This window comes from Mustela erminea, chromosome 9 (assembly GCF_009829155.1).
Source record: "Mustela erminea isolate mMusErm1 chromosome 9, mMusErm1.Pri, whole genome shotgun sequence".
NCBI classification, from domain to species: Eukaryota; Metazoa; Chordata; class Mammalia; order Carnivora; family Mustelidae; genus Mustela; species Mustela erminea.
The window spans coordinates 67,011,696-67,035,682 of record NC_045622.1 but is presented as its reverse complement, the minus strand read 5'-3'; the positions used below and the strand labels follow the sequence as shown (position 1 = coordinate 67,035,682).

Below are 23,987 nucleotides of genomic sequence, written 5' to 3'. Positions count from 1 at the left end.
CCCTGCATCCAGCAGGCTACAACACAGAGTAAATTCAGAACAGTACCACTTCTCAGAGCTGCTACAGACTGAAAAATACTACAAGACCTAAACAGGTTGATGTGAGTAGACAGTTGACAGTTGCTTGGGGGACCACTGAAGGAAACAGGAATTTAAGAATCCTGGCAGTTAACTCTTTCCAACCTTGCTGGGAGGCAGTGGGTGGCGTGAAGAGCACAAGCTCTGGACCCGGACGCTAGTTATGCCGCGTACTTAGCTACATGACCATGAACAAAATGTTTCGCTGGGCCTCAGCGGTTTCCTTCCCATCTATCAACTGGGAATAACAGATTGAGTGCTTTAAGACCTATAAAGTGCTTAGAACAGTGCCTGGCACATAGTATGCCCTCAATAAATGTTAGCTATTATCATCACCCTCATCATGCACCAAAAAACAAGTCTTTGGGCTCTGGATCTGAGCTCACAGAACAATCATTGCTGCAAGTAGAAAGGATGGGCAAGTAGAAGCAAAGATGGAAAAAAAAGATCTGGAGTAGACAAGTATCACTATAGTGGCGGCACACCAGGCGGCAGTTCTAGAAACTTCTACCTGCAGAGCCTCTCCTGCTGCCTTGGGTGCCAAGCACTTTCCACATTCCTCCTTCCTTAAGGTCCAGTTGCCATGTGGTGGCTGCTCAGCCTGTAGTCTCTGACTTTTCTGCTTTTTCAGAGTTCTTATCAATGTGCATCCTTAAAACAAACCCCCATTCCTTGAGCTCATTTGAGTAAGATGCTTGGCCTCTCTGAAACAAGAACAACTTGCTATGGTTTTTGTTTTCTAGATGAAAAGTATGGCACTGAGAACATCATCAATAATGCTGCAATACAGCTATGTGGGGGCAGAGGGTAACCACGCTTATCCTGGGGAGCAGCACTGATGTGGGGAATGGTCGATCCACTGTGTGGTACACGTGAAACCAACATCCTATAGCAGTGAGACATCAATTATTTAAAGGGGGGGGAGGGAGAGGCTATTTCAACAGAAGAAAAGAAGATGCCAAGAAGCATGGAAGCAGAGGAAATTCACTGCAAAGCTGGCCGGCCCCTGGGCTCCTCCCTCCCAGCACAGTGCCCTTGGAGCTGAACTTCCTCCTGGCTCGGGGAACTGACTTCAAGGGCTGCTGCAGCTTTAAGAGCGAGGGCCTCTCTCCATCAGACGTGCCCCGCCTCTCAGGGCTTGGCAAGCAACAATTGGCAATAGTGGCCAGAGTTCTTCCTACCACAGTATATTTCTCTCCATTTTAAAACTAAATAATGGAAACCAATGGGCATTGCATGGGCTTCAGATGTTTCTCTGCCTGCTCTCTAGGGCTCCCATTCCGCCTGTCCCCTTGCCTGCTCTGGCTGAGCTGGCTTCACTCTTACTGGAACCCTTACAGGGAAGGCTGAAAGGGACTAAGAATTTAGCTCCGCAGTCATTTCCTCGGTCTCTGAAAAGCCCTCCCTATCTGTTAATTAGCAGCCTGGGCTTCCTCCTGGTGCTTTCTCCCCCTACACAGTTCCAAAATCCAGTTTAACCCAGTCTATGGAACCTCCCTTCTCCCTAGCCAAGAGAATTTGTCAACTTCCCTGCTCAAATTTCATCCAGTAATACCTTCCCGAGTCTGCACCCTTTCCCCACCCCCCCCCCCCCTTGGATCCTCAAAGACCTGTCATTTCCCCCATCTTCTCCTAATTTTTTATTCTTATTTGGACTTTTTGGCTCCCAGCCCTTGAGGACCCTTTCTTTTTTCTGCCTCAAAGCGTGTCTGGTAATACGGTATTCAGTATTCTCCTGATTTTGGGCTGAGATCCAATCCCAAATTGCCTTCCCTCAGTTATACTTTATCTTTTTTATTAAGTCTCTCTGTACTATTCAACACCATACAGAGTGGCAGTTTCAGTCTTCGTGTCTCACCTTCCACAGAAACTGAGGAGAATTTGCTTCTTTCAGCTTTTTTCAACTTTAGATCACTCCAAAAGAAACCCTTGGTCAGACAGGACACCAAGAGCTCAGGCAACAGAAGCAAAAGTAGATAAATTGGACAATGTCAGAATTTAAAACATCTATGCATCAAAGGACACAACCAAGAAGAATGAAAAGACAACCCAAGGGATGGGAGAAAATATTTGCAACCTGTATATCTGCTAGGGGTTAGTATCCAGAATATATAAAGAACTACCATAATTCAACAACAATAATGAAAAGCCACCTCATCTAACTTAAAAAAAAAGGTTAATGGACTTGAATTGATATTTCTCCAAAGATACACAAATGGCCAACAAGCACATGAAAAGATACTGAAGTTACTAGTTATCAGGGAAATGCAAACCAAAACCACAATGACATACCACCCAACACCCGCTGGGATGGCTCTTCTCCAAAACCCAGAAAAGCAGTGTTGATAAGGACATGGAGAAACTGGAACCCCTGTGCACTGCTGGTGGCAATGCAAAATGTTACAGCCACTATGGAAAACAGTATGGAGGTTCGCTAAAAAATTAAAAATCGAACAATCATATGATCAGCTATTCCACTTCTGGGTTTATACCGAACAGAACTGGAAACAGGGACTCAAACATTACAACAGCCAAAAGGTGGGAGCAACACACAAGTCCATATGTTCACTGGCAGATAAATGGATAAACAAAAACATGGCCTATGCATACAAGGGAATATTATTCAGCCTTAAATAAGAAGTAAGTTCTGACACAGGCGACAGCATGGAAACACCTCGAGGACATTACGCTGGGTGAAATAAGCCGGTCACAAAAAGACAAATATTGGGTACTGAGAGTCGTCAGAATCACAGGAACAGAAGGTAGGATGGTGGTTTCCAGGGTCCGGGGGTGGCGGGGTTAATGGGAACTTGCTGTTTAATGAGCATCAAGTTTCAGTTTTGAAGATGAAAGGGGCTGTGGAGATGAGTTGCACAATAACGTGAATGTGCTTGACACGACTGAACTGTACAATGAAACATGGTTAAGAGGTAAATTTTACACTATACGTATGTTACCACCATTAAAACAACAACAACAACAAAAAGAACCTCCTTGGTCACAGCCTGGTTACTTCACTAATTCACTTACTAACTTGGGCAAGTTATTCCATCTCTCCGTGGTTCGATGTCCTTATCTGTAAACGGGATTTGTCATACTTACCTCACGGGCCATTGTGAGGATTTAAGTAAATTACCGCACCTGAAGTGTTTGTAAGAGTGTCTGGCACAAAGCATTCTTCAAATAAATGTCAGTTGTCACAGCAGTAATCATTATCGTGATTACAGCGAGTGAGCGAGGCGCTCCTGGAAGCATTTTCCTGTTACCACATCGAACCTTCAGTAACCCCACGTCCACCCCCAAGAAAGCTGCAATGTCACAGCTGACATTGTAGAGAGAGGCTCAGAGAGGTGAAGGGATCCGCCTCGGTCTCACAGCTGGCGGGTGGCAGGATGAAGATTCGGCCCGGCTCCAATGCGGTTGGGTTACCTCACAGGGAAGAGGTGATGCTCCTGTCAGAACGGGAGCTTCCGTCCCAAGCATGAGCTTGGGCTGCAGGAGGCTGTGGCCGGGACGGCTGAGAAGCTCAGCTCTACTCCAGGCCCACAACCCACCAGCTAAAGAATCCAACTGTCTTTGGTCCTCCTCCCACGCCCATCCTGCCCCAGGGACAAGACCAGCTGGACCTAACAAAGACACAAGAAGACCGAAGTGGGAAGCTGGTCCCAGAGGTCACCACAGCCCCCAAACACATGGAAGCACAAGATCCAAGGGGAGCCCCCTGAGGCCTGCTGTGGTCAGGGTTTGCCGGGGCAGCCTGGCCAAGTCCACACTGAGGGAGCAATCCCATGCCACCCAGCCAGAGACCGGAGCTGTCTGTCCTGAACAAAAGCCCAGGTAGGTGGCCTGTGTTCGACTTTGGCATCTCACTGGGCCCAGGCCCACTTCCTGAGTCCTGAGAATTTCTGACAATGGGGCAGGAATTCAGTTCCTGATCTTCCTCAGGGCCCAGAGGGGTGTGCCAGCAGGAACTTTAGAATGACTTGCACTTTGTTTTTGTGTTTTTTTCTTTTTCTTTCAAATGAATGTTTTCTCCTCTCCACCTCAGACTCAGAGTCTTATAAAACCCCTAAACTGGCCTTGAGTGGCCCACGGTCACTTCCCATAAGAACCTGGTGATGCTGGGATGCTGAAGCCAGAGGAAGGGGTGCCGCCCGGCCAGAGGTGCCCTGCCGCCCCACTCCCCAAGCCGGAAGGGTACCTGCTGCCTCCTGCCTTCTGAGGACACTCAGGTCAAGGTATAAGCAAGAAGGAAGACCAGGCGCCAGGGGGCCCTTGAGGCAAAAAAAGATCCAGAAACAAGATTTTGACATTTGGTAAACACAAACTGAACTTGGGCCCTTCTCTGTGGAAAAAAAGCTTATTAAATAAATCCTCTCAGAGGGAAAAATCCTTCTCTCCTACCAATTGTTTTTCATATTAGGCAGGTAATACATACTCACTGTAGAAAATAAATTAGGAAACACAGACAGAAAAATTAAAATCCCTCCAAACCCTCCCTACCTTCCAGATTTAATCACTGTCAACATTTTAGGTACACATTCCCAGACTTTGCTCAATGCAAATAAATATGTATCTATATCCATTCGATGTTAATAATATACAACTGCATTGTATTATTAATGACATCATAGTACATACTATATACTATATATATAGTATACAGTGTATTACTATACCATAGGATTGGTGTCCAATCACATATGATGTCCAATGATTTCTTAAGAATAAACTCATAAAAGTGGAATTGCTGAATCAAAACGTTTTTATAATATGCATATATCTCCCTAATTGGTCTGTTTCATTGATATACAAGTCTCCTTAAAGTGACAGACTTTAGCACTGTGCTTATAATCTGAACCAGCCCCTGATTTACTCAAATACAGTTCTCCATTATCAGTAGTTCCAAAATAGAACTCCTTAAACTACTTGTCTATGAGCTCAGAAATGACTCAGTGGCATTTAAGAAATACACAATTCTATCTGACTTTAGTAATCAGCTAAACAGAGATCCACACGACAGATGTACCAGGATATCTGTCATGCAAAATATATTTGTGCAAAATCAAACTTAACTACCCACCGTCTGATCAGCCCCCCTCCTCTGCCCCTCCTTTCTCCTTCTTCCTTCCTTTACTCCCGCCCTCCCTTTCTCCCATCCATCTGTCCGTCCATCCGTCCGTCCATCATCCATTCATCCATCTTCCTTCTTCTCCCTTTCGAGATTACTCCCCTTCTTTCATTTCCATTCCCTCCCTTCTCTGTCTTTCTGTCCTTCCTTTCTCCTCATCTTCTTTTCCTTTCTGAGGCAGCAGGGCACCCTTTCTCAGAGCAGACCGCGCGGGAGCTGGGTGAAGGTCCCAGCTGCACCGAGAGCTGTATAAACCGTCTGTGAAATGCTCAGTTTTTGGTATTCATTATTTAAGTTCTGTGGAAACGAGCGAGCTTTGAAGTCTACTGACTCATCCTCCTCTTTAACTTCTTATTTCCTGTAAATGATCCATTAGTTTTTGGCAAGGTTCATGTCACACAGCATTCCCATCACAAAGGGCTGCCCCACAACCCTAGACAATTTGAAGCCTGACTTTTGCCATGGGACTGGAAGCAAGATGGGGCTGCGCAGACCCTGCTTCCTTAAAAGTTGCTTCCACCCGCCCTAATGCTGCCTTGAATTAATAATGCGAAGCACATGCTGCATCTGCCTGCTGGAGGGTGACAGAGCCTAAGGGCCGAATCTATTATACAGATGAAATTTTTTCGAAGCTAGTCACACAGGCTAGTCAATCAGTTTTGCCAGGGGGAAAACACCACCCCCCCCAAGTCACTCCACTTCAGACCCCTTTGCCAAAGCAGCCCCTTCGGCATGGCATTAAGATGTTGAAAGGGGGAAACAAATGGAGATTATAAACAGTTCTCCTAAGTTCCCAAACTTTCTGCCCCTACAGAGGCATGCGTAGATTAGCACCAACCAAGGAGTGCCAGAGGCCAAGAGCCCTTCCACAAAGATCCAGAAAGCTCTACAGGACTCTCATGGATTTCAGAGACCAATCAATCATTAGCTTCTTCTTTAAAAAAAAAAAATATATATATATATATAATGGGGCGGGTGGAGGGCAAGAAATACTATCCTCGGCAAAACGCTAGATTTCTCGCTCCTTTTTTTTTGCTCCCTGGCTGAACGGGAGCAGAAAGATATCCCTTTGATATCAGAGCAAATAAAAGTTTGAATTACTGACTGCTCATGCTAATGCTGAATTTTACTACCACCATATTTCAAAATGAAATTATTCTAACATCTACGCCTCAAATTGAGATCTGTGATAATATACACTGCAGTCCAGAAAACGTCTTCGGTTCAGATGATGTCAAGGCTGACCCCCAACCCCCACCCCTTAGGAGTCAACACTGGCTGTTGATTCTCATCTGCTAAAACTCTCCTCATCCCTCCCAATAAATTTCAGTATTGGCGACATCAGAGAGCGCTGCCAGGTTAGCAGAGCACATCTGGGGTGGGGGTGGGGGTGGGGTGGGGGCGGGGGTGGGGAGGGCAAGACCTCTTAATCCTCAAAGTGGTCAGTGTGTCTTAAAGGGGCAGTATTGTCAAAACACGGCTCTCTGCTGTGATTCATCAAAGCCAAGGCCGAGGAGAAAGCTGAGCCTATAGCACGCGCAACTCGCACAACTTGGCTCTTCCCACACTGCCGTGTTGGAAACCTGGTTTCCAGTTTCTCACTCAGTCTCTGCTCCAGGGGCCCAGGAGCCTGGTGGGAGGACTCAGAGATTTCCGGGGCTCCCAGGCCCACCCCCATCAGTGCAGCCATCAGCTCACTTGTCAGAAGCAAACTCTCTCCCCCAAGTGCTGAGGTCCTTGGCACTGCCCTACCACCCTCCACACTTGACCCCATCAGGGGGCAGGCGGGTGAAAGGTGGGGGGGGGGTGGGCAGCCCACCAGTGCCCAGGCAGGCTCCTGGGTCCAGCCCTAAGCTCTGAAAAGAACAGAGCCCTTCAATCTGAGTAGTTGTTCCTCTGATGGAAGCGGAAGGAATCTTCTCCTCCCAGAGCCTTCATGTAGCAGAGCTGGAGGCCCAGCGAAGAGAGGCTCCTCCACCATCCTCAGGGCGGCTAACCTCCCCCGCCACCGCCGCCCCCCACCCGCAGCACTTCTCTGCCCCCTCACAAGAGGCCAGAGGCCAAACAACATTAGGGATCCAATTCCATTTCTAAAATTCCTTCTCACAATTCCTTTCACTTCTTATGACTAGATCAAATGTTGGGAAGAACCCGTTTGAGTCTATTTTCACTTTCTAAGCACAAACGAGAGGCAAACAGAAAAAAAGAGGGGGAGATTCTCTGCAGCCCCAAGACAAGACCGGCTTTCTCCCCAGCTGCCTACTCAGAGCACTGCACACACGGAAAGGTCACCATGCAACCAAACCCTCTCCGAATGTACTCGAATGGGGTTACGAATGCGGCTACGGGCTCTCGTTTCATCCTGCGACTCCTTCAGCTGGACATTTTAATCACAGTTACAGAAACTTAAGTTCCTCCAGAGGCACTAAAACACCAAAGGATTTAGAACGTTACGGAAGGCTACCTCGAAGCAAACGAGCAGGAGCCTCTTAAAATAAAAATTTAACACGTAAACCACTCAAACCCCTTGGAGTCTGCACGAAACACAGCAAACTAACTGCTGAATCTCCGACCCGGGACGGGGGCTGCTGTAAAATGTAAATAATTCTTCACTGGCATCTCTAGCTTTTCTGTTTTAATTTTAAAACTGGACTCTAATTATCTCTTATTTACTAGAGTCGCAAATACTGCCAAAGGGAAAAGAAACCACTACTTTTGGGATGAAGTTGCTGACAAAGGTTTGACAAAGAAAAATAATTAATAGCTCCATGCTGGCACCGGTGAATCTCGCGCGTGCGCGGGAAGTGAACTTGGCAGAAGGTGTGCCAGGCAGGGCTGCCAAGCGGCCCGCAGACCCCACGGGGCCCAGCCAAGGGCACTGTGCGCACCCGGTCCTGGGAACCACAGTGGCTTCTACTGGGACTGAGGCTATCGTGGGGGACAAGAGTCCAAATGTCCAAATGGTTTTTGCACAACCTCCTTCAGTCATGGCTGTGTGCAGAAATTGCTTTGCTCTCCGGTTACAACTTCTCTTTTGTTTAAGAAAGCTGTCCGTGGACGATTAATGTCTTTCAGCTGGGGGCTCAAGTGTTCTCCAAGTTTGGTTCTGGGCTTTACCATTTAGGATTCTCATCCTCAGAAATGACGGAAGAGCCTTCGGGACAGGGAGCCACCGGTGCCAGTTTCTCCGAGCCTCCCTATGGGCACCGAGGGAGCACAATCGTAACTGAGGGGCCCAGACAGAGGAGCGCTGCGGGACGATTGCGTGCAGCTGGGTCAAAACCCGGAGGAGGAGGAGTCTGTCTCTTAAAACATGGGAGTTTGCATGGCTTGGAAGAACACATATTGTTAAAATGTCTATACTACCCAAAGCAATCTACACATTTAAGGCATTCCCCATCAAATTATCAACAGCACTTTCACAGAACTAGAAACCATCCTAAAATGTGTATGGAGCCACAGAAGACCCCGAGTAGCCAAATGAATCTTGAAAGAGAAAAACGAAACTGGAGGCATCACTATTCCAGACTTCAAGATATACCACAAAGCTGTCGTCATCAAAACAGTATGGTACTGGCGCAACAATAGATACACAGATCAATGGAATAGAAGAGAAAAATCCAGAAACAAACCCACAAATATATGGTCTACTGATCTTGAACAAAGTGGTAAAGAATAAAGAGTGGGAAAAAGACAGTCTGTTCAAGAATGGTGTTGAGAAAACTGGACAGCAACATGCAAAATAATGAAACTGGACCACTTTCTTATATCACACACAATCATAAACACAAAAATGGATGAGAGACCAAAGTAGGAGACCTGAACATAAAAATCCTAGAAGAAAGCATAGACAGCAATTTCTCTGACACTGGTTGCAGCAACATTTTTCTAAATAAGTCTCCTGCAGCAAAAGCAAAAACAATCAGGACGATATCAAAATAAAAAGCCTCTGCACAGCCCACTGAAAGGGAGAAGGTATTTGCAAATGGCACATCTGACAAAGGGTTAGTATCCGAAATACATAAGGAGCTGATAGAACTCACCACCTCAAAAACAAATAATCCAATTTAAAAGTGGGCAGAAGCCTTGAACAGACAGACATTTCTCCAAAGAAGACATGCAGATGGCCAAAAGACACAGGCAGTAATCACATTACTAGGTACTTGCCCAAAGAACATGAAAATGCTAATTAAAAGAGATACATGTACCCCAAGGCTTTTTTTTGTACCCCCAATGTTTACAGCAGTATTGTTTATAGTAGCAGGCTATGAAAGCCAGTGCAAGTATCCATCGACTGATGAATGGATAAAGGAGAGGCAGTAATATATATATAATGGAATATTATTCTGCCACAAAAAAGAATGAAACCTTGCCATTTGCAATGACATGGATGGATCTAGAGAGTATTATGCTAAGTGAAATACGTCAGAGAAAGACAAATACCATATGCTTTCACTTATGCAGAATTGAAGAAACAAAACAAATGAGCAGAAGGTGGGGGGTAAGAGAGAGAGAGATGAATCAAGAAACAGACTCGTAAGTATAGAGAACAAATGGATGGTGACCAGAGGGGAGGTGGGCAGGGGGATGGGCAAACAGACAATGCGGATTAAGGAGGGTCCTTGTCCTGATGAGCACCAGGTGATGAAAATAAAAAGTGTGAGTTTAGAGGTTTCATCATAACTTCTCTTTTTAAAGTAAACTTTTTTGTTCAAGTATAAAAGTCTTTTTTTTTTAAGATTTATTTATTTATTTGACAGATAGAAATCACAAGTAGGCAGAGAGGCAGGCAGAGAGAGAGGAGGAAGCAGGCTCCCTGCTAAGCAGAGAGCCCGATGTGGGGCTCCATCCCAGGACCCTGGAATCATGACCCGAGCCGAAGGCAGAGGCTTTAACTCACTGAGCCAACCAGGCGCCCCTGTTCAAGTATAAAAGTCTTTTGAGTACAAAAGGAATTACATTCTAACAGTATCCCCCTGTATTCTTGTCAAAGGCTAGGAAGTGTATGGCCCCAGAACCGTAAGACATCATTCTTTTTACCATTAATGATGGATTTACTGTATATTTCTGTCTTGTGTAATTATCCCTTCTATGTTTTCAGATTAGCAAATATTTTAGATTCTTTTGGGGTGTGTTTAAGGGACTTATAAGGGGTCAGGTCTTGAAGCCTTGACAAATCGATGTGCTGAGTCTCAATTTCTTCATCTATGAAATGAAGCTGATATCTATGTGGCAGAATGGGCAGGGATGATGCTGGTCGAATTCCCTTGGATGCCCCAAGAGCCATGCCTGGCACAGGCAGACATCTCCATCCCAACGTTGGCCTGAAGTAGGCACTCCATACATGAGGCCTATTGTTACTATTACTACTGTTAATAATATCAGCCATTAGAAGGACATAATAGTTGTTACTGACCCCAGAAAGCAATTTCTAATTCAAGCTTCATTGTCTCAAATTAACTCAGCATTTTTTTCCCCCCCGTCCTCACAGAATTCAAAAAAAGCCTGGAAATTTTGGCTCCAATGTCTCCATGATAATCTCGGCTTTTAGGACTAACCATTAAGAGTTTCCAATCCAAGGAGAATGATGAACACTGAAGTGGAAGCAGAAATTGGGAAATGTGAATGAAGTCCAGGTCTGTTCGTGGCTGTAACAAGATCATCTGCTTCTGCAAACATTATTTCTTAGCTATCAGTATCTTTTGTCCCAATTTCTGCAGGCAGGGACCTCTGGGAGAAAGAGCTCGACTGGGGCCCCACACATGTTTTCAGAACAGGCTGGTACACCCTGTCCTTGGTACAGAGCCTGGCACATCGGTAGCAAAACAGACCTCTCTTTTGACACACTTTCTACGTGGATTCTGTCGGACCCAAGGCTTGCGGCAGAAAGCCACTCCTAAGCCTTCCTCTTGCTCAGGGCTTAGGAACTGCTTCCCGGAGCCCCCTGCTGGCCCTTTCCATATTTGCACTGTGTTCTCACACCCCTCTGGGGCAGGGTAGAAAGCGGCTCTCTACCCAAAGGGCCACCACGGGCATCACTCATCCACTGGGGTGGCCCATATTTTTAGGACAAAAGCAACATGAACTGCATTAAGGTTGGTACAGATACAGCCCTTCTCTCCGATGCCACTCACTGGTTAAGCATCTCTTGAGTACCTACTGTATGCTGGCCCCACCATGGGCATGAGGAAAAAGGATTACGGTTCAGTTGCTGCTCTCAAGAAGCTTCCAGTCTGGAGGAAGAGGCAGAGATGTGACCCAGGAAGGACAGTCTAAAAAGAGTTGTGCCGAGTTTTGGGGAGACCCTGCGGATGGCGCTAATCGTCTTAGGGAAAGTAGGACAGGTATCTGAGAGGAGGTATGTGTTTAACTGGATCCTAGAGTCTTTGCTTTGAGATCAGCAATTAGTGAGGCTGAGAAGGGAGGGAAGGCATTCCAGGTAGACGAAGGAACATGGCCCAAAGCCCAGACCTCTGCGGAGAAGCTGCGGGGTGCTCGCAGCAGGGCGAGGAGACTGGGGAATTGGGCAGGGAGGACAGAGGGCCAGGAAGGCCACACCCAGGCGCGTGGACTTCGTCTTCCCCATTGTGACTTTCCAAACTGTGCCTGAAGCTTCCCACAGACATTTGATTCTAATTTCATGGATGCTGAGGCTAACAGAACAGAAAAGTACAGTAGCCATCCATGACCCAATGACTTCAAATTTCTGTGCTCAATCCGTCTAACCAGGAGAAAAATATCAGGTAAATCCCAAGAGAGGGCATCTTGCAGAGTACCTACGAGACACCAGCATCCCAGAAAACAGGCCAGGGCATCAATCACAGGGGAAGTCCGAGAACTGGTCAGGAGTGGCCTGAGATGGGACAGTTCAACGTAATACGCTATCCTGGATAGAATCCTGAGACAGAAAACAGGCATCACAAGGCAAACACGAAAAAAAAAAAAAAAAAAAAAACCTAAAAATGTACAGACCTTAATTAGGGGTTACGTATCAGGATTGGCTCACCACTTGTAACAAATGTGCACCCTAACGCAAGACGCTAACGGTAGCGGAAAACAGGAGTCGGGCATACGGGAACTCTGCTCTATCCTCACAATTTCTCTATAATTCTAAAACTGTTTGAAAAAAAAAAAGTAATTTAAAAAAAATTCTGTGTTCATCCAAACAGCCAAGCTGCTGTCCCTGATGGGCTTTATGATAATGAAGCATTATAAATCAGAACTTAGAAAATCAGTGTGTAGGCCAGGAACAACAACAGTGCCTAAGCCTAGCCCGGCACTCTGCCGAGTACTGTATGAACCGTGTGACCCGGGATTTCTGCAACAACCCCACAAGCTAGGTACCCCCAGCGTCCTCATTTTACAGAAGAGGAAAATGAGGCCCAGGTGCTCAGACAACCGGGTGGTAGGGCCTGGATTTGAAACTAGTCTGTCTGAGGCCACAGTCCATACGCCTGATGACGACCGCACACTTTCCTGCTTCCTGACTTTCAGTTTTATCAACAGTTATTTCATTGACCGAGACGATTCTCTAGTGATTTGACTCCTATTACGACTGTTCCTCTTGAAACATTCGGAAGCGCAGCTACATTTGGGGCGGTAGGAGGAGGGACTGGGTCAGAGGTAGGGTGTGGGGCGAAAGTTCTGGCAGCCGTAGTGTAAAGGAAGGACTGGGGCAGGCACTGAGCCTCTGTGGCTGTGATCTTTCTAACAATGTCTCCAAAAGGAAGAGGAGAACCAACTGGAGAGAATGAACTTCCCTAAAAGGATAAAGCAAAAAGCCTTGCCTTGGAACCCTTTGTATCCAGGCCCGACCAATCAACCCACAGGCATTGCTCAGCCCCTGCCTGTGTGCCTGGCCCGGGGCCTGCCTCCGGGCTCCCCGAGTGCTCCCTGGGCAGACAGGATCTGATGGTGAGTAAAGGGAAAATAAGCGCAGCCTGAGCAAAGGAGGCAGGCCCAGAGCCCGTGCCAGGGGAGGAGCCGGGTCTCAGAGGGAATACTTCTTGTCGGCTGTGGGCTGGGGTGCTTCCTGGAGGAGGCAGCCTGGGGGCTGGGCCCTGAAGACTGGGAAAAGGCAGATAGAGGGAGGCACTTTAGGCAAGGGGGTCCTGGGGGGAGGCCGAGGCCAGAAGGCAATCCCAGCCCTCCTGCAGCCCCTGTTCCTGTTCCGAGGGTACTGGGGCTCAGAGCCCAATCTCTTCCCCTGAGCTCTGTAGCTACCCCTGCCCTTGCAGATCAATGAAAAGCAGGACTTGAGTCACCAGCGTGCTTGAAGGTTGTAACGTGCCACCTAGAGGTACATAAGGAATTTGGTACCCTTAGAGGTTACGGAAAACACCAGCAGGTGTCCTAGCTGGTCAGTTGTCCCAGAGCACAGATGCCAAGCAGTAGACAGTGAACACAACAGCGATTTAAAAATTCATGGGTCACAGGTCATGTGGGAGTGTACTAACCTGGAGGTTTAGAGTATCTAAGTCCTTGTATCCATTTCCTACTGCTGCTATACCAAATCACCACTGATTTCGAGGCTAAAAACAACACAGACTTCTTATCTTACAGGTCTGGCAGTCAGAAATCGAAATGGGTCTCACTGGGCCAAAATCAAGATGTAGGCAGGGCTGCCTTCCCTTCTGGAGGTTTTGGGGGAGAATCCACTGCCTCACCTCTTAGAGCTTGTAGCGGCCTCCAGGATTTCTGGTTCTCGGGCCCTACACCCTCTTCGAAGCCAGTGATGTTGCATCTCTCTGACCTTCCAAGGTCACATCTCCCTTGGACTCTCTTCTGCCTCCCTCTTTCACTGTTAAGGACCCACGCGATTACCCCGGACCCGAGATAATCCAGGATGCTCTTCCTATTGTAGGGTCAGCTGATTAGCATCTTAATCCCACCTGAAACCTCAGTGCTCCCCTCCTTGTAAGCTAACATATGTACAGGTTCCGGAGATCGGACATGGACATTCTGGGGGCACCATTAGTCAATCTATCATAAACTTCACCTTTAAGGTCAAACCATAGGAGGTAACCATTTTTCTCCACAACAGGAAAATAATAATTACTACTTATCAAGCACCTACTGTGTACCAAGTACACCACTAGGCACTTTACATACATTATCTCATTTAATTGTAGTTTATGTTCAACGAGGCAGGCTCTGTTACAAATAAATAAAGCAGGTTGTGTTGCACACCTGCTAAAATCCTCTAATGGATTTCCGTATGTCCTTAGGGAAAATTCACAGCATTTCCTGATGGCCGTGTGAGGCCCTAGAGAATTCAGCCTGGGCTCAACTCCCAGCCCCATCTCCCACCAGCCTCCCCGTGACCTCCATGCTTCAGCCATTGCGGGCCTCCTTCTAGTTCCTTGAACCTCCGTGGTTGTTCCTGCTGACGTGTCCTGCTGCAGCGTTCACCCATGAAGGTCTTCACACAGCTGGCCCTCTCGTATTGCCCAGATCTCTGTCCTGTTCAGTGCTACACTCTCAACTCCTAAAATAGCACTTGGCACACAGTAGGCACTCCGTACATATTTATTAAATGAATAAATCTGAACTATGGAAATGAGGAAATGAAGTGATGATGCCCGAGATCCCAGAGCTAATCAGCTGGGATCCCAACACGGGCCATAGTCTACACCGAGCCTCTCATGGGACCACCCCCCAAGCTTCCACCAGAAATCCACAGTGTAGGGGGAGGTGCAGGGCTGGAAGCCGCAGGATCAGCTCTCAGGCAGTCCCCCACTCAGTGAAAGAGTGCCACAGGCCTGCTGACCCGGCTGCCGTGTCCCAATCAGTCAGTGAGCATAACCAAGTATTGTCTGTGTGTTTGGCCAGGAAGGCAACGAGACAAGGAGAGACATGGTCACTGCAAACCAGAAATTCCTAATCAAGTCAAAGAACCCCATCCAAATCATGAAACAATCAGATGCACCCGAAGGCGTATGGTCCAGGGTCACTGCTACGACAGGAAGGGCTGCAGGGCCAGACACGGGTTGGCACCACGGGGGCCACAGTGGTTGGCTTTAACCAGCAGGGCCAGGGGCCGGTGGGGTGGGGGGTGGGGGCGGTGCACAGGCAAAGGCACAGACCCTCCAGTTGGCTGGGGATGGGTGCAGGCAACCAGCAGAAGCTGCACATGGGGAAGCAGAGGAAAATAAAGTCAGATGCTAGAGGTCTTAAAAGCTGGGCTGTGGAATTTATACTTTATCCTTTAGAAGGATGGGGAGTCCTGGCAGATTCTGGAGCAGGACAGAAGCCTGTGTTTTTAGGCAGACTTATTTAGCAGTGGAAGGTAGCGCGGACTAGACAGCAGGAAGACCTGTTCTCTACTAGGCGGCTTCTGGGGCTCTGCTCCCACGGATTAAGCGCTGGCCTCGTGCTCAGGGCCTTCCGGGGGGTTAGAGGTGCACACCCTGAGTGATCATGATGCAGGCAGAAGCCAACAACCCGGGCTATGGGCTCGTCCTGCTGTGGATCATCTGGGCACTGGGAACACCAGGGAAAGGAAGAAAGCACCCAAGAGGGACGAAAAGCCCTGGAAACGGTGACCTGTACCCGGAGCCATAGCAATCTCCTCCTCCCCCAAGCCCCGAAGTGAAGAGTTACAGTTTTCTCACTTTAGAAAACAACTTTCGAAGCTGGCTGGAGGGGCAGGTGGGTGGCTCAGTCCATTAAGCCACCCGACTTTTGATTTTTGGCTCAGGTTGTGATCTCAGGGTCGTGAGACTAACCCCCCACATTGGGCTCCACGATGGGCATGGGGCCTGCTTAAGATTCTTTCTCTCTCTCTCCCTCTACCCCTGCCCTGCTCACCCCCTCTCACTTTTTCACTTTACCTCTCTCTCCCCCAATCAAAAAAAAAAAAAAAAAGAAAAGAAAAAAAAAGAAGAAAAGCTGACTGGAAAGAACTTCTGATTCACCAAGCATGTTCTTATTTATTTATTTATTTATTTTTTAAGATTTTATTTATTTATTTGACAGACAGAGATCACAAGTAGGCAGAGAGGCAGACGGAGAGAGGGGGAAGCAGGCTCCCTGCGGAGCAGACAGCCCGATGTGGGGCTCGATCCCAGGACCCTGGGATCATGACCTGAGCCGAAGGCAGCGGCTTTAACCCACTGAGCCACCCAGGCGCCCCTCACCAAGCATGTTCTAAATGAAACCTTTAAAAATATCCCTTCATAGCCCTTAGAGGAGACAAGCGCCGCAACTCCAAAGAATGACAATCCCTATCCCCACAGCCTTCTCCTGGCCTCCGTCCCACCTGCAACGCCTGCACTAGAGAGCGACAGAGTCACCATTTTTCCTGAAGTTGTCCAACACAGAACTGGGGCTTGAGGAATCAGCCTTTAAAAAGACAAAAGCTGGTTCCAAGCTCCAAAGGAGTTGATCCTTCCACAGTCTAATCATCTTCTCCATACATTTAAAAAAATCAGAATTTTCAGTTCACTTTGCTGTCATTTGTGGGGAGTCTAAACGGATGTCATCAGGTTTCTCTGTGGGTGTGACAGCAACAGCAGCTGTGAGCGCCATTATTTTAAGGCATGGCAGGGAAGGCCATTGCACCATGGGCTCCAGAGCTTGAAATCCCAACCCAGCTAACCCCACTAAAGAACTCTTTAAAAATTCCTTACAGGGGCCTCTGAGGAACCGAATATGGGGTATCAGCAATGAGCCAGCAAGCCAGCAATAATCAGGAGAGCATTATGGCACCAATATCGGAGGACTTTTGTCCCTTCTCAACATATGCCTCTGTACCCCTGCCACCGGCAGGAGCAACAGGAGGAGACAGCCAAGCAGGAGTAAAATACCCTGCCAAGCCCACCGCCCACTCCCCCAAGCCACCATCACAGGTGCCTGAGTCAGGGGGCAAGCTGAGCGCACAGCAGGGGCAGAGCAAGAAAAGGGATGGGCAACTGAAGTTTTGATTTCAGCCTCAACTAGACCACCAAACCTACGTGATGACCTAAATGAGATGCCCTTACAGCTGGAAGAGACTGGACAGTCATGCAGTCTACCTAAGATGTTACGGAGCATATTTTAAAGCTGTGCTTGCACAAGAAAGAGCTTTTTCCTGATTGAATGCCTCTAGTAGTCCTCCTATTCAATCAATTTGCTATAAAAATCAAAAGAACATTAGAATATCATTTGGGGGAAGCAAATTAACCAAGAGAAAAACACAATGCCCAGTTTCGATGAGAGTGAAGTGAAACAAGTCTCTACATACTTCTGGTATATTTTAAGTTCATTCAGGCTGTTGTAACAACATACCCCAGACTGGGTGGTTTATAAGCAACAGAAATTTATAGGTCACAATTCTGGAGGCTAGAAGTCGAAGATCACGGCACCAGCAAGGTCAAGTTTGCTGGTGACAACTTTCTTCCCGGTTTATAGACCTTCCTTCTCCCTGTGTCCTCACATGGTGGAAGGGGCTAAGGATTATTCTGGACCCCCTTATTAGGCATTAATCCCATTCACAAGGGTTCCACCCCCCTAGCATAAGCACCTCCCTAAGTTTCCACCTACTAATAACATCACATCAGACATTAGGGGTTCAACAGATGTATTTTCGGAGGATACCAACATTCAGACCATAGCATGGTACAGATTTTTTTGGGCAATGCCTCTCAAATTGTGGTGTCCATACAAGTCACATGGGGATCTACTTAAAATCCAGATTCTGACTCAGTAGGTCTAGGGAAAGGCCTAAGAATCTACCTTTCTCAGGAGCTACCCAGCTAGCCTGGTGCAGGAATTCTGGCTTGAAAAGTACTGTCCTAGAGAAAACTTAGCAATGTATATCAAAAGCCTTAAAATCTCCATAACTTTTGAGCTACTAACGCCCCATCAATGACATATTCTAGGAACTAATAAGGAATACATAAGAAGAAAATGCACTGGGGCGCCTGGGTGACTTGGTTGGTTGACTGTCCAACTCTTGGTTTCAGCTCAGATCATGATCGCAGCGTTATGGGATCGAGCCCTGGGTCAGGCTCTATGCTCAGCAGTCTGCTTGGGATTCTTTCTTTGCCTCTTCCTCTGCTTCTCCCCACTGTCCGCCTCTCTATCCTAAATAAGTAAATAAGTCCTAAAAAAGAAAGAAAATGTACCCAAAGATGTCTATCATGAATAAAACCAAAATATTTGACAACAGCGACGTTCCTAAATAAATCATGGTGAAGTCATTGGGTGGAAAAACCAGCAAGTATCAACTTCTTATAAAATGTTTCATGCTATGGAAAAATATTCATGACAAGCAAAGCAGAAAAAATCAAAATACAATTGGGGTATATGGTATATGATGGTCAGTTTTATGTGTCAACAGGGCTAGTTTATAGGACCCAGTTATGGACCCAAACACCAGATGCTGCTATGAAGATATTCTGTAGATGTAGGCAACATCTACAACTGACTCTGAGTTAAGCAGATTGCCCTCTGATATGTGGGTGGGCCTCATTTAATCAGCTGCAGGCCTTATAAGCAAAAACTAAGGTTTCCCAAAGACAATGGAATTTGGCCTCAAGACCACCCGAGTTCCCAGATTGCTGCCACAGATTTTAGGCATACCAGCCTTTACACTCATGTGAACCAAGCCCTTAAAATAAATCTCTTTATATATGTGTTTGTGCTTGTGTGTGTATCTGTGTCTCAATAAGTATATGCATACGTATATGAGCATATAAGTGTATGTGTTTAAATACATATACATATATATCCCCTATTGGTTCTGTTTCTCTGGAGACTTCTCACTGATACACAGTATGATTCCAATTTTTTAAAAAAAAAAAAAAAAAAAAAAAAAGCTAAAAACAAATATATGTATAAATTACACTGAAAAAGCCTGGGTCCCATAACTGAATCTATAGCATGATTCTAATTTTATTAAAAGAGTAGGTATACAAATGATGCAAGAAAAGGAAACGTATCCAAATATTAATAGTGAAAACAACTAGAGTTTATTTTAATGTGTCTCTATGCTTAATATTTTTTCCTAAATTTTTTACTCTAAGCATGTGTTCCTTAGGTAATCAGGGAAAACATAATCACCATATGACTTTCCAGGGACACTGCACAATTTTAAGTGATCCTCTCACCTGCTACTTAAGTTAAACATTTTATTCTTGGCCTTTCCTCCAGGCCTGTCTCAGCCCCACTTTCTTGTGGGTCCCATTCGGCTTCCTGCCCCTTCCTTTACTCTCTTGAAGTGAAAACCCAAGCTTCTGCACAGCAAAGGAAACAGTAAACAAAACCAAGAAAACCCACAGAATGGGAGAAGGTATTTGTAAATGACATATCAGATAAAGGGCTAGTACCAAAATCTAGAAAGAACTTATCAAACTCAACACCCAAACAACAAATAATCCAATCAAGAAATGGGCAGAAGACATGAACTTCTGCAAAGAAGGCATCCAGATGGCCAATAGACACATGAAAAAGTGCTCACCGTCACTCAGCATCAGGGAAATACAAATCAAAACCACAGTGAGATACCACCTTATCCCAGTCAGAATGGCTAAAATTAACAAGTCAGGAAACGACAGATGTTGGTGAGGATGCAGAAAGAGGGGAACCCTCCTACACTGTTGGTGGGAGTGCAAGCTGGTGCAGCCACTCTGGAAAACAGTGTGGAGGCTCCTCAAAAAGTTGAAATTAGAGCTTCCCTATGACCCAGCAATTGCACTACTGAGTATTCACCCTAAAGATACAAACGCAGTGATCCGAAGGGGCACATGCACCCAAATGTTTATAGCAGCAATGTCCACAATAGCCCAACTATGGAAAGAGCCTAGATGTCCATCAACAGATGAATGGATAAAGAAGATGTGGTATACATACACAATGGAATACTATGCAGCCATCAACCCCCCCCCAAATCCTGCCATTTGTAATGACATGGATATAACTTATTTCGCTAAGTGAAATAAATCAATCAAAGAAAGACAACTATCATATGATCTCTCTGATATGAGGGATTTGAGAGGCAGTTTGGGGGGGGCCGATAGGGGGGAGGGAGGGAAAAATGAACCAAGATGGGACCAGGGATGGAGACAAACCATAAGAGACTCTTATTCTAAGGAAACAGAATGAATCTAGAGCGGTGGGGGTGGGAGGGAGAGGGGGGCTGAGTGATGGACATTCGGGAGGGTATGTGCTATGGTGAGTGCTGTGAATTGTGTAAGACTGATGAGTGATGGACATTCGGGAGGGTATGTGCTATGGTGAGTGCTGTGAATTGTGTAAGACTGATGAATCACAGACCTGTACCCCTGGGGCAAATAATTCATTATATGTTAATAAAAACAATTTTAAAAATAGGCAAGGGAGTAACTTTTATCATCCCTACTTGGTAAATGAGGAGACTGAGGCTAAGCGGGTCTGAGTGGTTGGTACACAGGTGCCCACTGACAGCTGACCCAACCCTAAGTCTCCCGTTCGTAAAGCGGAAAATGAGGCATGGGTGAATAATCCTCATTACTGTCCCACACTGACAGTGTGAGTACCATGCCAGTTACATCACGGGATCTTCTCCGTGGCCTTCCACAGCAGCTTCAGGCAACAGAATCATTAAGCTCCAGAGAGGATGAGGACGGCAGGGTCAGACACCAGGACCGACGTGGCTCTGGGCTCTGCCACATGTCCGAAGCACTTGATGACTCAAGCCCCACAGCTGGAAGCGAGCGGGGCCACCCACACGGCCCCTGCTACAACCTGCTACCCCAAGACCCAGTGGTAATCCAGGCTGGAATGACACCCATTGTTTGCTGAAGAAATGAATAAACACAGTGCACATAGGCCATAACTGAGATCCTGGCAAATCTCCTAAGCATTTTCCCAATTAAATTTTAAAAAAAGAGCCATAGTAAATGGTGAGCTAGTTGGGCAGCCACCTGGGATGAACGTTTATAAGAAATGTTACAACTCCCTGGAATAAGTTGGAAACATGGTATCAGTTAAGTTAGGTCTCCCCATTCTGCTTTTTCCACAGCTGGCAAAATAGAAATCGGTCCCACTTCTGTCAAAGAAGATAGCGCACTTGGTGGGAGGGGATGATAAAAAAAGTCGGACTGCACTTCGAGAGCATGCTGGGTGAACCTCTTTGCAAGCTGCAAGGTGTAATTAGAGGCCACAACAGGCCACCAGGCCCAAAACCAGCCAACTGACAGCCACCTAGTCAGGAGGTCCAGGTCAGCTAAAATTTCACAAACACACTAACCCTAGACATTGGAGTGATTTTGTAGGAATAAATAATGTGTTTGAATAACTAAATTTTAACTCCTTTACTATATTTTCCAAGATCTTGCTTAGTTCAGAAACTTACATGAAATAAACACATGTAATCCCCTAGTTTACATATAAAGAAACAGGCTTACTAGCTTTATTTATATAAATCACAGCTTCTCCCCATCCCAACTGCATAAATGCTGACACTGTACTTGAAGTATTTGCGGATACTCTCTGGGTCCCACCACATCAGAACCCCTCCTGCACAGCTGGAATGCTCAGAGCACTGGCTGGGCGCTGGGGGCAAGGGGGCTCCTATCCCAGCATGTGCCAGCCTCCAGGAATCAGCGGCCGCGAAGGTCATGCGGTATCCCACCAATTCAGGGCACCTGCTCCACATCCTGATGTGGAGCCTCTATTGGTTCATGACAAAGCTGCAAAAGCCAGAGGTTTCCTTCTGTCCCTCCTCCCTCTATTACGATTAACAGAAATAGAAGAGGAGGGGGATGATTTAATGGGCAGAGCTAACTACCAGTTATGGAGAAGGATCAAGAAGTACCTTCTTGGCCACGCCAAGTACATCGCAGAAAGGTTACCATAAGCATCAGAAAAATGTGTTCAGGTTTCTGGGACTGATAGGGGTTTGGAATGGAGACTCAGCCACTGATTCACAAGATCAGAAAGGTATTAAGCTTTCAGACAGAAGGTCAGACCCAGGAGGAAAATGAGTTCCTTCTATGCATACATGTGCATCACCAGCAGCAAAGCAGAGCAGAACAGCTCCACACTCACATGCCTGAAAGCTCAGTGCCAGGCACCAACAGGTACTCATTATCTGACGTTGCAAGAAAGGTACTAGGTAGACTCTCCTCAGCCTCTAGCTGAGGCCCAATGAGGTCAGGTTATTTACAATTTTCCAAATGTGAGCGACGCCTGGGTGGCTCAGTTGGTTAAGTGTCTGCCTTTGGCTCAGGCAATGATCCCAGAGTCCTGGGATTGAGTCCCGTATTGGGCTCCCTGGTCAACAGGGTACCTGCTTCTTCCTCTGCCTGCCTCTCACTCTGCCTGCTGCTCCCCCTGCTTGCGCTCTCTCTTTCTGAGAAATAAATAAATAAAATCTTTAAAAGAATTTTTTTTTCCAAAAGTGATACAGGTAGTAAGTGACCAAGGTCAAAACGGAAATTAATGGCACGGAACCCATCAGAATTAGTCAACACGGACTGAGCTCTTCCCACCTGAGCTATCCATCTGCCACTCCACATCCCCTCTCTGCCACGGTTGGGTTCAGTCAGGGGATGTGGTAGAATGTCCCCTCCCCAGCTCTTCCCTGTTGGACAATGAACTGGCAAGGACTGTGGCCCCAGCAGCTGGTCAGCACCCCGTTCCCTTGTCCCAGAGGCTTAAGGGTAGTCCGTGTGCCCTGCTGTTGTTGGCCCTGGGGTGCTCCACCCTCACTGGTTCCCTTCATTCCCCCCACAACTGCTCCTAAGAGTGTGCCTAACCCCCCCCCACCCCCTGCCAGGACCTCGGTACTCTGGGTACTTTACACACATTTTTATTTCCAACATCAATCCTAGCAGATGAAATTATTCTTATTCTATAGCTAGGGAATTTAAGGATTATGATGGGTTCACTAAGTGCCCCAAGCCACACAGTTCACTCCGTGGCAAGGCTGGATTAGGCACAGGCGGTCATACCCCCGTGCTGGTATTCTCCTTAATGACTATGCAATACAGTCCTCTTACCAGAGATGCATAAAATGTCTCCACTTACGGGGCTCCCTTGACCATGATCTATTTTAGTAAGAGGAAGAAACACTTCCAGTGCCATTAAAGACTGACCCTGGGATCACAGTTTCCCAACCCTGTTCCTCCCCGATGGTTATTGATCTACCACTGGACATAAAGGAGGGCTGGTAGGCAAAGAGCTACAGTTCAAAAACCAGCCCTTATAGAAAGTGTGAGCGAGAGCTCCCATTTCACAAATGACCGATGCTTCAGGACAATGATCCCCAGCTTCAGGGGTCCCCAAGATTCATGACCAGTGGGACCATCCATACCACTGAAGCTGGCCTGGCTCCCGCATTTCCCATGGTCTGTTGTGTGCTGCTAAAAACCATTCTGCAAGGGGTTGCTATGAGCTTCTTGAGAAACAGGATCCCAGAGGCAAAAGAAATTTGGGAAAACTGATTGCTGTCTCTTACTTTGCTGCTGCTTTGGAAAATCAGAGTGTATTAGGCTTTAATAGGAGGAAATTAAGTTCTTTTAACCTAGCTTTTCTGAACATAGTAAACATAGTTTTCTGAACAAAATTTGAACATAGTGTGCTTTTTTGTGGACACATATTAATAGCTTTCCTACGTATAAAATTAGATAAACCTTCTTCCTAAGTTCCATTTATATCCACATGTTTTAGCTAGTTATTTGCCTATAAGGTCACTACAGGTTCCAATTATGGTCTTTTGCATTACTTAAAAGTTCTACTGAGCTAGGCAGGGGGCCCAAGGCTTGTCAACGGGAGAACTGGCTGCAGGGGACCCCTTGGTCCCACCATTACTGCC

The 23,987-nt window shown here is 46.7% G+C and overlaps 1 protein-coding gene and 1 long non-coding RNA gene across 2 annotated transcripts in view; both read right to left on the bottom strand.

Moving 5' to 3' along the window:
- The window catches only part of PARVA (parvin alpha), a 171,911-nt gene that overhangs the window by 123,883 nt on the left and 24,041 nt on the right, over nucleotides 1-23,987 (bottom strand). The window lies entirely within an intron of this gene.
- On the bottom strand, nucleotides 1,096-22,398 carry LOC116600143. The gene is made up of 3 exons (XR_004289517.1): nucleotides 20,900-22,398; nucleotides 15,886-15,889; nucleotides 1,096-1,112 (listed from the first exon to the last, which is right to left on the bottom strand). It is a non-coding gene; the product is annotated as an uncharacterized LOC116600143 (long non-coding RNA).